Source organism: Microtus pennsylvanicus, chromosome 5, assembly GCF_037038515.1.
Source record: "Microtus pennsylvanicus isolate mMicPen1 chromosome 5, mMicPen1.hap1, whole genome shotgun sequence".
Lineage (NCBI taxonomy): Eukaryota > Metazoa > Chordata > Mammalia > Rodentia > Cricetidae > Microtus > Microtus pennsylvanicus.
Window position 1 is genome coordinate 66,601,937 of NC_134583.1, and position 12,760 is coordinate 66,614,696.

At 46.3% G+C, this 12,760-nt stretch overlaps 1 protein-coding gene across 3 annotated transcripts in view; it reads right to left on the reverse strand.

Annotated features, from left to right (window-relative positions):
• Nsmce1 (NSE1 component of SMC5/6 complex) overlaps positions 1-4,301 on the reverse strand; it is a 29,615-nt gene extending 25,314 nt beyond the window's left edge. The window contains exon 1 of one of the 3 annotated variants that reach the window (XM_075972140.1): positions 4,244-4,301. The gene's annotated coding sequence lies outside the window, so the exon portion shown is untranslated. Of the gene's footprint in view, positions 1-3,182 lie in introns of all 3 variants that reach the window. The other 2 variants (XM_075972141.1, XM_075972142.1) reach the window with 2 other exon arrangements.
• Between the last annotated feature and the right edge of the window lie 8,459 nt (positions 4,302-12,760).

Below are 12,760 nucleotides of genomic sequence, written 5' to 3' on the forward strand. Positions count from 1 at the left end.
GTGGCAAAAGGTCACACAAGAACACACAACTGCTTAAAATGTTCAGCCTTTACAATGAGGCCTCATGAGCCTCAAGGTCAACTCATCAGGATCCTGGCAGCACACACTAGTCCACACTAGGTGGGAGCTCATGGTCCTCGGGTTCACAAGGCGAACACAACACAGAGCACAGGGAGAGGTGGTGTACATAAGAGCAGAAGATGAAGGGGATGACTGTGCCCACCATGCTGGCTGCAGAACAGGACAAGCCAAGGCAGCCGGAGAGCCAGGCTACAGACTGGACTGACCGTGAGGCAATGAAGTCAGAAGCCAATAGCAAAGAGGTGACTAAGAAAAGTCCATTTGTTCAAAGCTTAAGGAATGCAGTTATAAATAATCCCTCCTAGCCAGGTCTGGTGATGCAGGGGCCCCAAGATCGTAGGCCTTGGTAGGGTGAAAGCAAGAAAGAAAGAAAAAAAGAGACATAAATAAATAATCCATTCCAGCAACGATGTCAATCAATAAAGTGGGAGTCAGAATAAAGGTAAAAAGCAAGTTGATAAAATGCATTCACACTAAAAAGCTAACAAAGATGAAAAGCAGGGAAACTACATGTATGCATGCATATGTGTGATGCGGGGGGTCCAACATATTGCCACACCCATGATAGACAGGTTCTCTACCACGGAGCTCTTGTGCTGCACAAATTGTCTTAATCAACAAAATGGCACATAAAAATAACGGCAGCAAACATAAAAATGAAAGAAGCCACTTCAAAATGACACTGGACCGGTGCTATCAGACTAATACGAAGTCAATCAAAATTCAAGCAGGCTCTGTGAATTATCCAAATGTGATTGACAAGCTGATTCTAAAACTACAGACAAAACGTCAAATATCTTTGAACAAAGGTGGGAAGACTAGTCCCACCAGACATCAGAACAGGAATGGTGAACGAACCATGGCAAGGGTACAGAAACTGACAGGAGACCAGTGGAGCAGATGGAGAACTCAGAAGGAGGTGTGCCTGAGTGTGGAGACGCACCACGGTGGAGCACAGAGCTCAGGCCAAAGCAAACCTTCTGTGAAAGCTGCCATGGTGGGCTCTCGGCTGAATCCGTCAGTGATGGGGATGCTTGCTGCCAAGCCCAAGTCTGACATCCTGAACTTGATCCCCAGGCCCACACTGTGAAAGGAGAACCAATCCTAAAAGTAGGCCTCCGACTTACACCTGCATGCAGTGGTATATACTCCCACTGTCTGAGTACACACACACACACACACACACACACACACACACACACACACACACACACACACAGTGCTGAGGCAAATGATTAGCCATATGTGAAAAATAAAATTCAACCCCTACCTCACACCATATACAAACTCAAACCTACAGGGTCATGGTTTTTATAAAGGAAAAACTTTACAACTTTAAATGACACTAGAACATATAATCCAAGAGTAGAAAAAGATGTCCTTAGAAGATACAAAAGCCACAAAGGAAAAGCATAAAATACATTGCTGACTGATTTCATTAAAGAACCTGCACCAAAAATACCAAAGCAGGGGGAGGAAGGGGAGGAGGCTACAAGCTGGAAGGTGTTTAAAATACACATAACCACAAGAATCTTCTTTAGAATACACTAAGAACCCTGACAGAACAAGAAGGAAGAACTGAAGAGAATAGCACAGAAACAGTGTAAGAGGCTGGTGTACACAAGAGTGCATTAAAAAGCTGAGCAGTCAGCCGGTGGTGGTGGCACACGCCTTTAATCCCAGCACTCAGGAGGCAGAGGCAGGTGGATCTCTCTGTAAGTTCGAGGCCAGCCTGGTCTACGAGAGCTAGTTCCAGGACAGGCCACAAAGCTACAGAGAAACCCTGTCTTGGAAAAAAAAACGGGGGGAAAAAAAGAAAGAAAGAAAAAGTCTTACTGTGGTCAGGCAAGTGAATACAGCGCCACACTGACACCACTACAGCAACACCCAGGAATCCTGGAATCCAGATGGCATTAGCAGGAGGAAGAGCAGGTTTGAGATCAGGCCAGTGTGGGCTAGACAGACAGACTGCCTATCAAAAAGGTAAGAGAAAGGAGAGGCAGCTCAGGGATTAAAAGCATGCCCTGTTCTTGCTGGGGACTGGAGTTCTGTTCCCAGCACACTCAGGGGATCCAAGGCTCTGGCCTCTGAGGGCACCATGAACATACCCACACTCAGACACACACACACACACACACACACACAGTAAATCCAAAGGAGAGAAGAAAACAGGAAGGGAAGGGAGAGGAACAGAAAGAAAGGGAGGGAACAGGTGGGAAAGGGATCTTCAGATGGGTAAGAGTGGAATGCCTGACTACGACTTCCCTCCACTTCTGGTGGATTCCAGCAGTCTTGCGTGGCCCCAGAGACACTATTGTTATATACATACTGGCCCCAGGAAATGTGTCCATAGAGGCATCCCATAATGGAACTCTGGCAACACTATGACTGCCTATCAACCAAGGAATAGCCATCTAAAGGGATTCTAATCACATCGTGGACCAGTACAGTGAAGAAAGCAGGGCTACTCACATCAGCATGGATGCTGCTCAAAACTGCATGAAAGCTGGACATAATGGCGCATGCCTTTCTCCAGCAGCGAGGCAGAGACAGAGGATCTGAGTTCAAGGCCAGCCTGTTCTACAATGCCAGTGATACAGAGAGACTCTGTCTCAAAATAAAAAAAAACAACAATACAAAACTATACCAGATGCAAAGAGCAAGTCACACATTCACACAGGATGCCAAACACTGAAAATGGTATTCATCACAGGACCATACACGGTCAGTGAGACCTACCAACAGCAAGGAAGCCAAATCCAGAGCAGTGAGTACTCTGAGGAGTAGAGAGGACTCTGGTGGTGGTGGTGGTGGTGGTGGTGTGTGTGTGGGGAGGGGGGGAATAGTATACTTAATTTGGTGGTGGCACACATGTAGGTGCTTTTTATTTTGTTCTACAGATTATAGGCATATAACATAATAAAAAATATGTAAATACAGTCAAAGAGAGAAGTGTGGCAGAGGGAAAGGTCAAATGGGGTGACTTGGGGGAGGGGGTCAGAAGTGTAGGAAAGGTGCCCAGGAGCTGTGCCTGCATGCTGCTATGACAGCCATAGAAGGAGAGACTGAGAGAGGATTATCCATAGATACTAGCTGCTTACCCAAAGGACTTTAAAATTCAGGGGTCCATACGATAAGCAAAGCCTGGGCACCAACGGGCGGCCTGTGCTAGGTAGTTTTGGTGTTTTGACCGCACAGCCTGGTTTCGAACTCACCAGAACCTCAAGAGGGGCATTTTCACAGAGGGAGGAACTGAAGTTACAAAAGGACACAGGTGACGGTGATGGAGAAGGGGGTGGGACAACAAAAGCAGTCTCTGTTCTTATGCCCCTTCCAGTAGATTTAAAAAAAAAAAAAAAAAACGAACTCGACGGACAATAAAATCATGATTGCCGGGCAGTGGTGGAGCACACCATTAAATCCAGCACTCAGGAGGAGGCAGAGACGGGTGGATCTCTGAGTTCGGAGTAGCCTGGTCTATAGAGTGAATTCCAGGACAGTCAAGACTACACAGAGAAACTCCGTATTGAAAAACATGATCGTACACATAATCACAAATAAGTAAAACCGCAGTCTAGGCTCCTTATCTATACTTCTCCAGTCTTCCGTTTGAGAACTTGGTCTGGGTTAGCCATGTGATCTGGGGTTATCAGTACTATGTGCAACATAATACAGGAACCCTAAACCTTTCCCAAATCGGACAAACCGATAATTCTGAACACATTTAGCTTCGGGCTTTCAAAAAGCGGCTCCACAAACAAACAAAGGGGGCACTGGGGGGGGGCAGGCACGAGGCTGGGGTGGTTGTTTTGGACAGAGAGGTACATGCAGCTATCACCTGACAGTGAACACAGTGACGAGGCGCACTTTCTCCTCCTGGCCCACTAAGAGGCAGAGACAGGAGCTACAGGAGTTCCAGAGCAACCTAGGCTACATGGTGAGACCACGTCTCAAAAAGTCAATTTTTTTAAAAAAATTAAATTAGAAATAAACAATTAACTCGTTACGGAGCTAGGTCCCAATCCGTGCCCTTTGCGGGCCTCAATATCCCCGTCAGAGCCGGACACCGCTCTCGTACGCCCCGCAGACCCCACTGCCGTCCTCCCGTCGCCAAAACGGTGCCCGCTTTGGTCCCGCAGCGCCCCGCGGCCTTCATACGCACCGCACGCCCGGAAGCCGACCAGCAGCGGTCACGCCGGAAGTCGCTCTTGGGGCCCGCCTCCGAGGCGGGGAGAGCTGCAATAGGGAACACCTATTGGTGAGTTACGCACGTTCTCCCGCTCACTAGGGGAGTACTTCCGGCCCCCCCCACCCCCGTTGCTATGGAGCCTCAACAGCTGTGGGTTGAGTCCCAAACTACGAAGTTTCCCGGGCAGCTTGTGTACTTCCCGGAACGACTTCCGCCGCCCCCGCTGCCAGCTCTGCGGAGGAGAGCCCACGTTCTGTCTTGTGGGTTAAAAATGCTGGCTTTAAACTGGAGAGGAAGAATGTGGGTTTTGTTTTCCTGTAGCCTGAGCTTTGCCGTTAGTAGTTGAGCGTTGGCCATTTGTGGAGCTGCTAAATGAGGTTAATAACAGTCGGTTACATAACTCTTGTCTGCAAAGTGCTGACTGGGCAGGCAGTGTGTTCGAGACCAACCTGGTCTACAGAGCGGGTCCCCAGGACTGGCTCCATAGCTAGCATCTGAGGAACCACATGGTTGACCTCCACATCAAGCACACGAACACACACAAATAAAAGTCCTGAATACGGAAGTGTTCGCGAACTTTCAAAGAACTGATTGCTGCCGGAGCTAGGAGAGCAGCTGAGACGTGTGGCCTGGTGCTGGTTAAGCCCTAGCCACGCTCCCCTAAGAACTGTGAGACCTGATGAAATTACCGAAAGGAGTCACTTCTTTGAAGTCTCTCCAGTTGACCGCTAAAGGCATTTCCTTTGCATACATTCCAGACCCGACTCTTGAGCTGGAAGTGCACCGTGGCCCAGCAAGAGTGACTAATGATGCAGGTGCACAAAGTGCGTAGTCAAATCTCTGAAAGTACATTCTTATTCTGCCTCTCATCCACCCTGGAGTCTTACACAGCTCCTTAACCTTTGGAGAGGTCTTCAACTAAGTAGGTTGACTAATAGCACCGAGGTAGCTAAAAGCTTGGTCTCTGGAGGTAGAAGGCCAGGGTCAAATCCTGGGTCTTGAACCCCAAATCTCTGCACTCTCTAACAAAGCACTGAATGAACCCCTGGCCCCATCTGTAAAGGAAGACTATTAGTGTCAGACTGTGGACAGGCAGGGTTGTGAAGATGAACTGTGGATCACTGGGGGTGGGGTAAACCCTCGGTAACTGTAAACTATCATTCCTGCCCCCCCCAAAAAAAACTTATATAAACTGTCCCTGAAATGGGAGATGAACAGCCTGGTGCCACAGCATTGACTTTATATCTTCTCTATAGAGGAATATTCTTCTGCCTATAGGAGCTGAGGAAGTACTGAGGGGGGACGGGTAAGAGGATGGAGCCAAAAGATTTGGAACATACGTCAAGATGAGTTCCAAAGAGAGGCTAAGGTTGGCACCCCAACTGCAAGTGTGATGGTTAGCTGAACCACGCTCCATCTCAGAGGACAAGCTAATACAGAGTCATCTTACAGCGGCCTTTGGTTGGGTTTGCGCAGCTGACTCTGAGATGTGAAGATGGCAGAAACCAGAAGGATGCCGGCTATTCACATTCAACCCCTGAGGCGTTCCGGCAGATGAGGATGAGGAGGGTAAGTCAGCCAGAGGGCTCAGTGAGGTGAACTGGTGCAGCGGGCCTAAGAATGTGGTATTGGAATCCATTCGCAATGTCTGCAGGAGTTCCTCCCTCTCACGGAGAAAGACAGCTTCTGAGACGTGGTCTCTGAATCTCCAACGGTCTCAGTGCTGGGGAAGTGAGCTTACATCGAACAGAGTGTTGGTCTTGGAGTCAGAAAGGGAGGCTGCAGGCTTACACTGTGAAACCATCTGCATCCTCATGAAAGTACTCCTCCTGTTTCTGCTTTGTGGGCCCTTGATTCCTCCCTTCACAGTCTGCTCCATGCTGCCGTCTGTCTATCTATGACATTAATAACACTTCTAATAAACGTCATACTCCCAACATTTTGTTTCAGTGTCCCTCTTGAACCCACAAACAAGACCGTTCCGTAGGAACAGATACTGAGAAATGAGATCCGCCAGGGAGAACAGACCTGTCACCCCAGTAACGAAGACCCAAAGTCTCTTTTTGGCTCGGTGTTTACCATTTTGATAACAAGCACTGAACTAACTATCCACTCCACGACAGCGTTGCTGCTCATGTGCTCCCGGGAAACGCTGAGTCTAAAATGTGAGAGAACTTTGCTCGCACAGAAGTGCTGTGCAAGACAAAGGACGTTGAGGAGGGTAGTCAAGGCCTGAGCTGAGGAGGAAGTTTCCGGTCAGGTGGGTCATTCGCCTCAATGCTCTGGAAGGGATCAGAGAAATTATGAGCTTAGCCTTGTAGTGTAGAGAAGGAGCTTTGATGTGTTCTTTTCAGTTATTCCTGGAACAGGTACAGAAGCTGACTGTATGTTGGACCTCAAAGCTTCGGCAACTTCCAGAGAATCTTCAGATCACACTCAACGAACCACAGCTCAGAGAGACTAGAAGTCAACAACATGCCAGGCCAGAAGCCCATGCGCAAACAGTGCCCGAAATCCGTTACTGCAGCTGCTTCTGAGGAAGGGGCCAGGAAGTCAGGCGATTTTTTTTTCTTTTTTCTTTTTTACTGTAAGCACCTATTTGCAAAAAAATAAAATTAAAAATTGTAAGTATACTTTTGAGTTTTCTTTCTGAAGAGAAGTGATGCCCATGGCAGATGTACCCACAGGTGTTTGTTGTGTTCATCTTTGTGGCCTGTCTGAACGATAAATATTTTTGTTATACGTTTTTTGGAAAAGAAAAATAACCTATCTGAAAAACTGAAAATTACATGCAGGTTAACAAGAAAAGCGGGCTTGAAATTGCAAAATACTCAGAAGTGAGTGCCTAAAGCTAGGACGGCAAAGTAGCCTTCCAACCCGAGGAACAGAATCCGAAGGGAGCGAGCGCGAAAGCTGCCATAGCAAGACTGTTGGACTGCGATCCAACAGACATTAGGAGGGAGCTCTTGCTAATGGCCTTCATCACAGAGATAAGCAGCAGGAAAATGTCAGCTAAATAAACACAGAGGAAGCAGAAGGAAGGGTATAATAATAAAAAAGCAGAAATGGCACAAAATGAAGTTATAGAAACCAAAAGCTGGTGCTCTGTTACAGACCTGTAAAATAAGGTGGATGAAGAAAGTATATATATGGAACCAAACATGGGTCCTCTGCAAGAGCTGAACATGCTCCTAACCACCGAGCTCCTCTCCACCTCCATCACAGCTATATCAAAACACAGATGCAAAAATTCCCTTTACTGGTTGTGATGGCTATTCTTGGTTGCAAACCTGACTGTACCTCGAATTAACCAAAACCCAAGAAGCTGAGTATGGATGCACCTGTGAGCGATTTTTCTTCTTTATTTGAAGTGAGAAGATGCACACCTTTAATCCGGACTTTTTGAGGTGGGAAGATCCACCTTTAATCTGGACCACACCTTCCCACACCTCCCAGGACGTGGGAGAAGGAAGCTTTTGCTCTTTGCTGCTTACCCTTGCTCTCAATTTGCTGACATTAGAGCCTACGTCCTCAGGATTCCAATGAGACATCCAGCCTCGGGGACTGAACAACTGTTGGATTCTTGGACTTTTTGTTGGACTAGCTGGACCACAGCCTGTATGGCACTTTAATAAGTACCATATATATGAATGCATGTGTGTGTGTGTGTAAATACATATTCTGCTTTTCTAGAGAACCCTGACCAGTACACTGGTGTAGCAAAAGGTGTGGAGCAGCCTGGAGAGATGGCTCTATGGTTGAGAGCACTGGTTGCTCTTCCAGAGGTCCTGAATTCAATTCCCAGCACTCATATGGTGGCTCACGACCATCCATAACTGTAGTCCCGTTGGACCCAATGCCCTCTTCTATTGTGCAAATATACATTCAGGCAAAAAAAAACATACATAAAATAAATAATCTTTTAAAAAAGATAATTGGAAACATTCAACCTTACTCTCATTGAAAATAAAAACAAAGATACATTTTCACCCATGAAAGTGGTGAACTGTTGCCAAGAGTAAGAAGAGAACAACATTTTGTGGTCACATGCTGAGATATAAGCATCCTAGCCACCACAGAGGACAGTTTGGTGTCTCTGACATTGCAAGAGCTCATCCAGCAATTCGACTTGTTGGAACTCAGCTGGAGAATCCCACTTGTGTGCCAAGAAGATTGCTGCAAGAGAGGAAAGATGGGAACAGTCTACACATCCAGTGACAAGGAAATGAAAAAGCAAAATATGTCTGTGCCAATATCCTGTGACCTTAAAAGGAATGAGTTAACTCAGACTCATAAGCACCTTCACGTGTGAGTCCTGAAAGCATAGAAGGAGGAAGAGAGTAGTGAGACCTGATTTTGATCACTGTGACCCACAAGGTGGAAGGAGAGAACTGATTGCTCCAAACTATCCTCTGACCTTTGCACGCACATGTGGCCACTCACAAGGACACACACATGCACCTGTGTGCGTATGCGCACACACACATGCACACATGCAAACATAAAAAACCACAAGACAAAAGGATGCATGCATTAGGGTTACTATCTATGCAAGATTGGTGAGATGCAAGAAAAAAAAATGAGGGATGTGTGACATCTCTCCACCCTAGGGCTCTAGTTACTAAAGATTTTAGTTGATTATTTGCTGTTTGTGTTGTTTTGAGACAGGATCTCTCTATTTAGTCTTGGCTGTTCTGCTTGTATGTAGACTTGCTATGTAGACTAGGCTGGCCTCAAACTCACAGAGAACTCTTGCCTGCCTCCCAAGTTCTAGTATTAAAAGTATTTCCAGATCCAACTAAACCTTGAGCTTCCACTTTAAACCCCTAAGTATCTGGGATTGCAGATATGTGTCCCCAATCCTAGTTCTAATCTTTGTCCTCTCTTTAAATATGATGCTGCATTGTGGCTCTTTTTCTGGCACTAAATGCTCTTGAAAACCTGATAATTAGGCTTCCTAATCTTTGCAGAATTATCATTTGCTACCATCACTCTTTTTAAGCCCTTGCTGACAAGTGGATGTTCCCCAACACCTTGAAGTCTAAGATGCCTTCTGTGCACACTAACTAATGAAGACATCTCTGCGTTCTCAGATGCCCAGAAGTAGAATTATGGGGTTGAAGGATGCACACACATCTGGGCTCTTGGTGAACACAGCCGACTGTCCTGAAGACAGTTGAACCATTTACACAAGTCTCTAATGTCTGTCACTCCAGGTCTGACTGTTTGCTGACTTTAGACCAGAATCTTTGGAAAACTTAGTCTTGGGGGCCTTCACCATACTTCTAAGATGTTAGCCTGATGTATCTTGAGGATGCCTCTGTGCTGTGGCATTGTGTGTAACCGAAGCCTGGTTGGCACCTCATTTAGTAGGTCCTGGGTGGCCAGTGATGGATGGAGTCTTAGTTGATCACAGAGCTGAACTCCCTCTAGCAGGTCTGATGTAGTGACTCCTCCACTTCAATCTGCTGGTGCTGGCTGATAGCCTTGGATCCCTTTGAATTTGTTTAGTTACTGAATTAAACAAACAAACAAAACGCCTAGCCAGGCATATTAAAAGAGTCTAAAAAAGAAAATCAAGACTACAGAGTGAATTCAAGGCCAGTCTAAGCGATATAGTGAGACCCTACCTAAAGTAAAAAGAAAATATATATCTGGCAAGAAATCTCAGCAGGTAAAGGTGCTTGCCAAGAAGCCTGCAGTCAACTCTTAGGACCCATATGGTGTAAGGAGAGAGCCAATTCTGCAAACTGCCCTCTGGTCTCCACATCTGGGCCATGGGCACATGCCCACACACATGCATACACGTACACCAAATTAATGTAATAGAAACCTCTGGAGCAGCTGTGACTATGAATGCCCAGCTAATTACATTCTTTTAACTCCATGTAGCCTGTGTGGTTAAACAGAAAGGCTAAAGTCAGTAAAGTGTCCAGGTGTAAGAACCTGCCTCACCCGTTTGCTCTCCTCAGCCCTCGGTTTGGCCTACTTCCGCATTCTTAACTATTTTTGACTGCTTTCTGAAAAGGTAGAGACTTTAGTTCCAGATAAGATGCCAGGTGATAATGATTTCCCAGCGTCTCAGCCAACACTGATGAAAAGCTGAATTCGGAGCAAGCTAATCAAAGTCCCAGATCGCCCTCCAAGGAGACTTTACTGCGCCTCCTCCAATCTACAGTTAACCTGCGTACAGAGAACCACCTGGGAGCCGGGAGTCTACACAGTCAGGCAGCTGGAGTCCCTCTCTATATCTGCAAAGAGAAGAGGCACAATGAGACGGACCAGCGTGATCAATCTCCACCGGGCACTAACTCCTTCCCACCCTGCCCCATGCCCTCTCTGTTCATTCTCTCACTGGGGGACGATCTCCACACTCAATGTGTTTAGAATGAAGACACTGAGGAGTGGGCTCCTTGCCTTTCTCTTCAGGCTGCAGCAGCCTGGGGAGGAGGGGGAGCTTTTGTCTGATTTGAAGGTGATTCATTCCTCTGGGAACAGCAGACAATTCTTTTCAAATTTCCAAATCATTCCTGTTCCTTTTGTCTCCAGTAAGATGTTGGAAACCACCAGCCCCGGGGTGGGATGGAGTGGGCGGGGCATGAGGAGTGAAAAGATGTTTGTCAAAGGTTAGGAGCTGGTGAGCAACACTGTTTTAATATTTCAAACATCTTTACTCTTTGGGGCCGAACGAAGTTTTTTGAAGTATAATAGGACAAGACAGTGTAGAAGTTCCTGTATCTTGTATTCTTGCTGAAGCCATTTCAGGTTTAGCTAGAATTCGATCTCCTTGATGGAGAATCCCATGGAAAATTACCCAGCTCTATTCTGGGAACCCAAGGTCAAGATGCCCCCAGCTAAGTTATCTTAGCTACTGTTAACTGCTTGCCTGTGCAGCTAACCGCTTATCTCAGCTTCTGTCAAATTGCTTCTTATGAGAAGCCCCTACTGCAGCCGCCAAGCAAGATACCAGGACCAAGACGTGGCTTCTGCCGTCAAAAACCCTGTGTTCCAGACACTCTCTGTTCTACACTTCGGACCCAAATACTTGAGCCTGGTCCCAGCCGGCTGGAATAAAGACTTTCAGTTGGCTAGGCTACAAACTGTGTCGGAGTGGCCCTGTCTGGTGGGCTCCCTGTGGCAGAGGTATAAACTGTAAGATGATTGACCTCATAGACACACACCACGACCATCATGAAACAGGGGTTCCCTGGAGCGTGACTGGAATGACAACGACAGTGTGATTCTAATGCGTATTACACATGTGGCGCTCATCTTCCCAAAGATGGAAGTCAAACCGTGTTTTTAAGTCTCTCTTACTTAGAACTCACTTGAAAATAGATGAGGAAACCACAGTTGAAAAGAAAGTCTCGAGTTGACTCATTGAAGTTTTCATTTTCATTCACTTTTGGCACTCATCCTAGCATTCATCAAGAGCTTTAGAAGCATACAGCAAGGTATATACATATATATGTATATAATATTATATATGTGTGTATATACATACACACACACACACACATCTATGTACGTATGCTGGGGATCAAACTCTGGACTTTGTTCCTACCAGACAAGCACTCTACGGCAATGTGCCAGTCCCGCAGAGACAAACTTGAACAGTCGAAGATGGCCAACAGTAGAAGGTGCTTGTTGCCAAGTCTGATGACCCAAGTTCAAACACCCGTACCCACATCACAGAAGGAGAGAACTGGCTCCTGCTGGTGCCTCGAGCTGTGCTCTGACCTCCATGTCTGGGTCATGACACACACTCACCAATCCCCTCCCACATACACAAAATAAATTAATGCAATAAGAACTTTTAAAAATAGTCTTTACAGTCAAGTTGCTTGAAACTGCTGAGAAGAGATTAGTAAGGAGAATCTAGACAGAAATTACTGAGTGCTGATAGAGTATGATTAAGTCATTAAGTGCAAAAATATTGTCTATAATTTAGGCAAAAAGAGTTTATTAGTCAGGATAGGCTAGGTTATACAACTCTTGTTCTAGGCAATGTTACATATGCCAAAAGTCTATGACTCATGTTAGCTTTCTGTCACTATTACAAATGTTTGTGATAATAAAATTTAAAAAATGTGTGTTTGGGGTCATATTTTAGAGGCCTCAGCACATGATTTCTTGGCCCTATTGCTTTGAAGCCTTTGGCAAGGCCCTCTGGGAGAAGCAGATGAGGGAGGAAATGTATTTACCTCATGACCAGAAAGTGAGGATGAGAAGGACGGAGAAGTTAAGGGTTCATAATCCCCCTTTAAGAGCATGCCCCAACAGCCTAAAGACCCCAAGCCCTGTCTCTGAAAGGCTCCTGCACTTCCCAAAGCAGAAAGCTAGAGATCAAGCTCTAGCCCGTGGGCCTTCAGTGTGTTCCAGACCCATTTATTCAGTGGTAGCTGGCTCTGCCCCCAAGCTCACCCAGGGACTCAGAGAAGTGGAAACTCCACCATCTGCAGCTGTGCCATCTAAAACACAGTCTTGTGT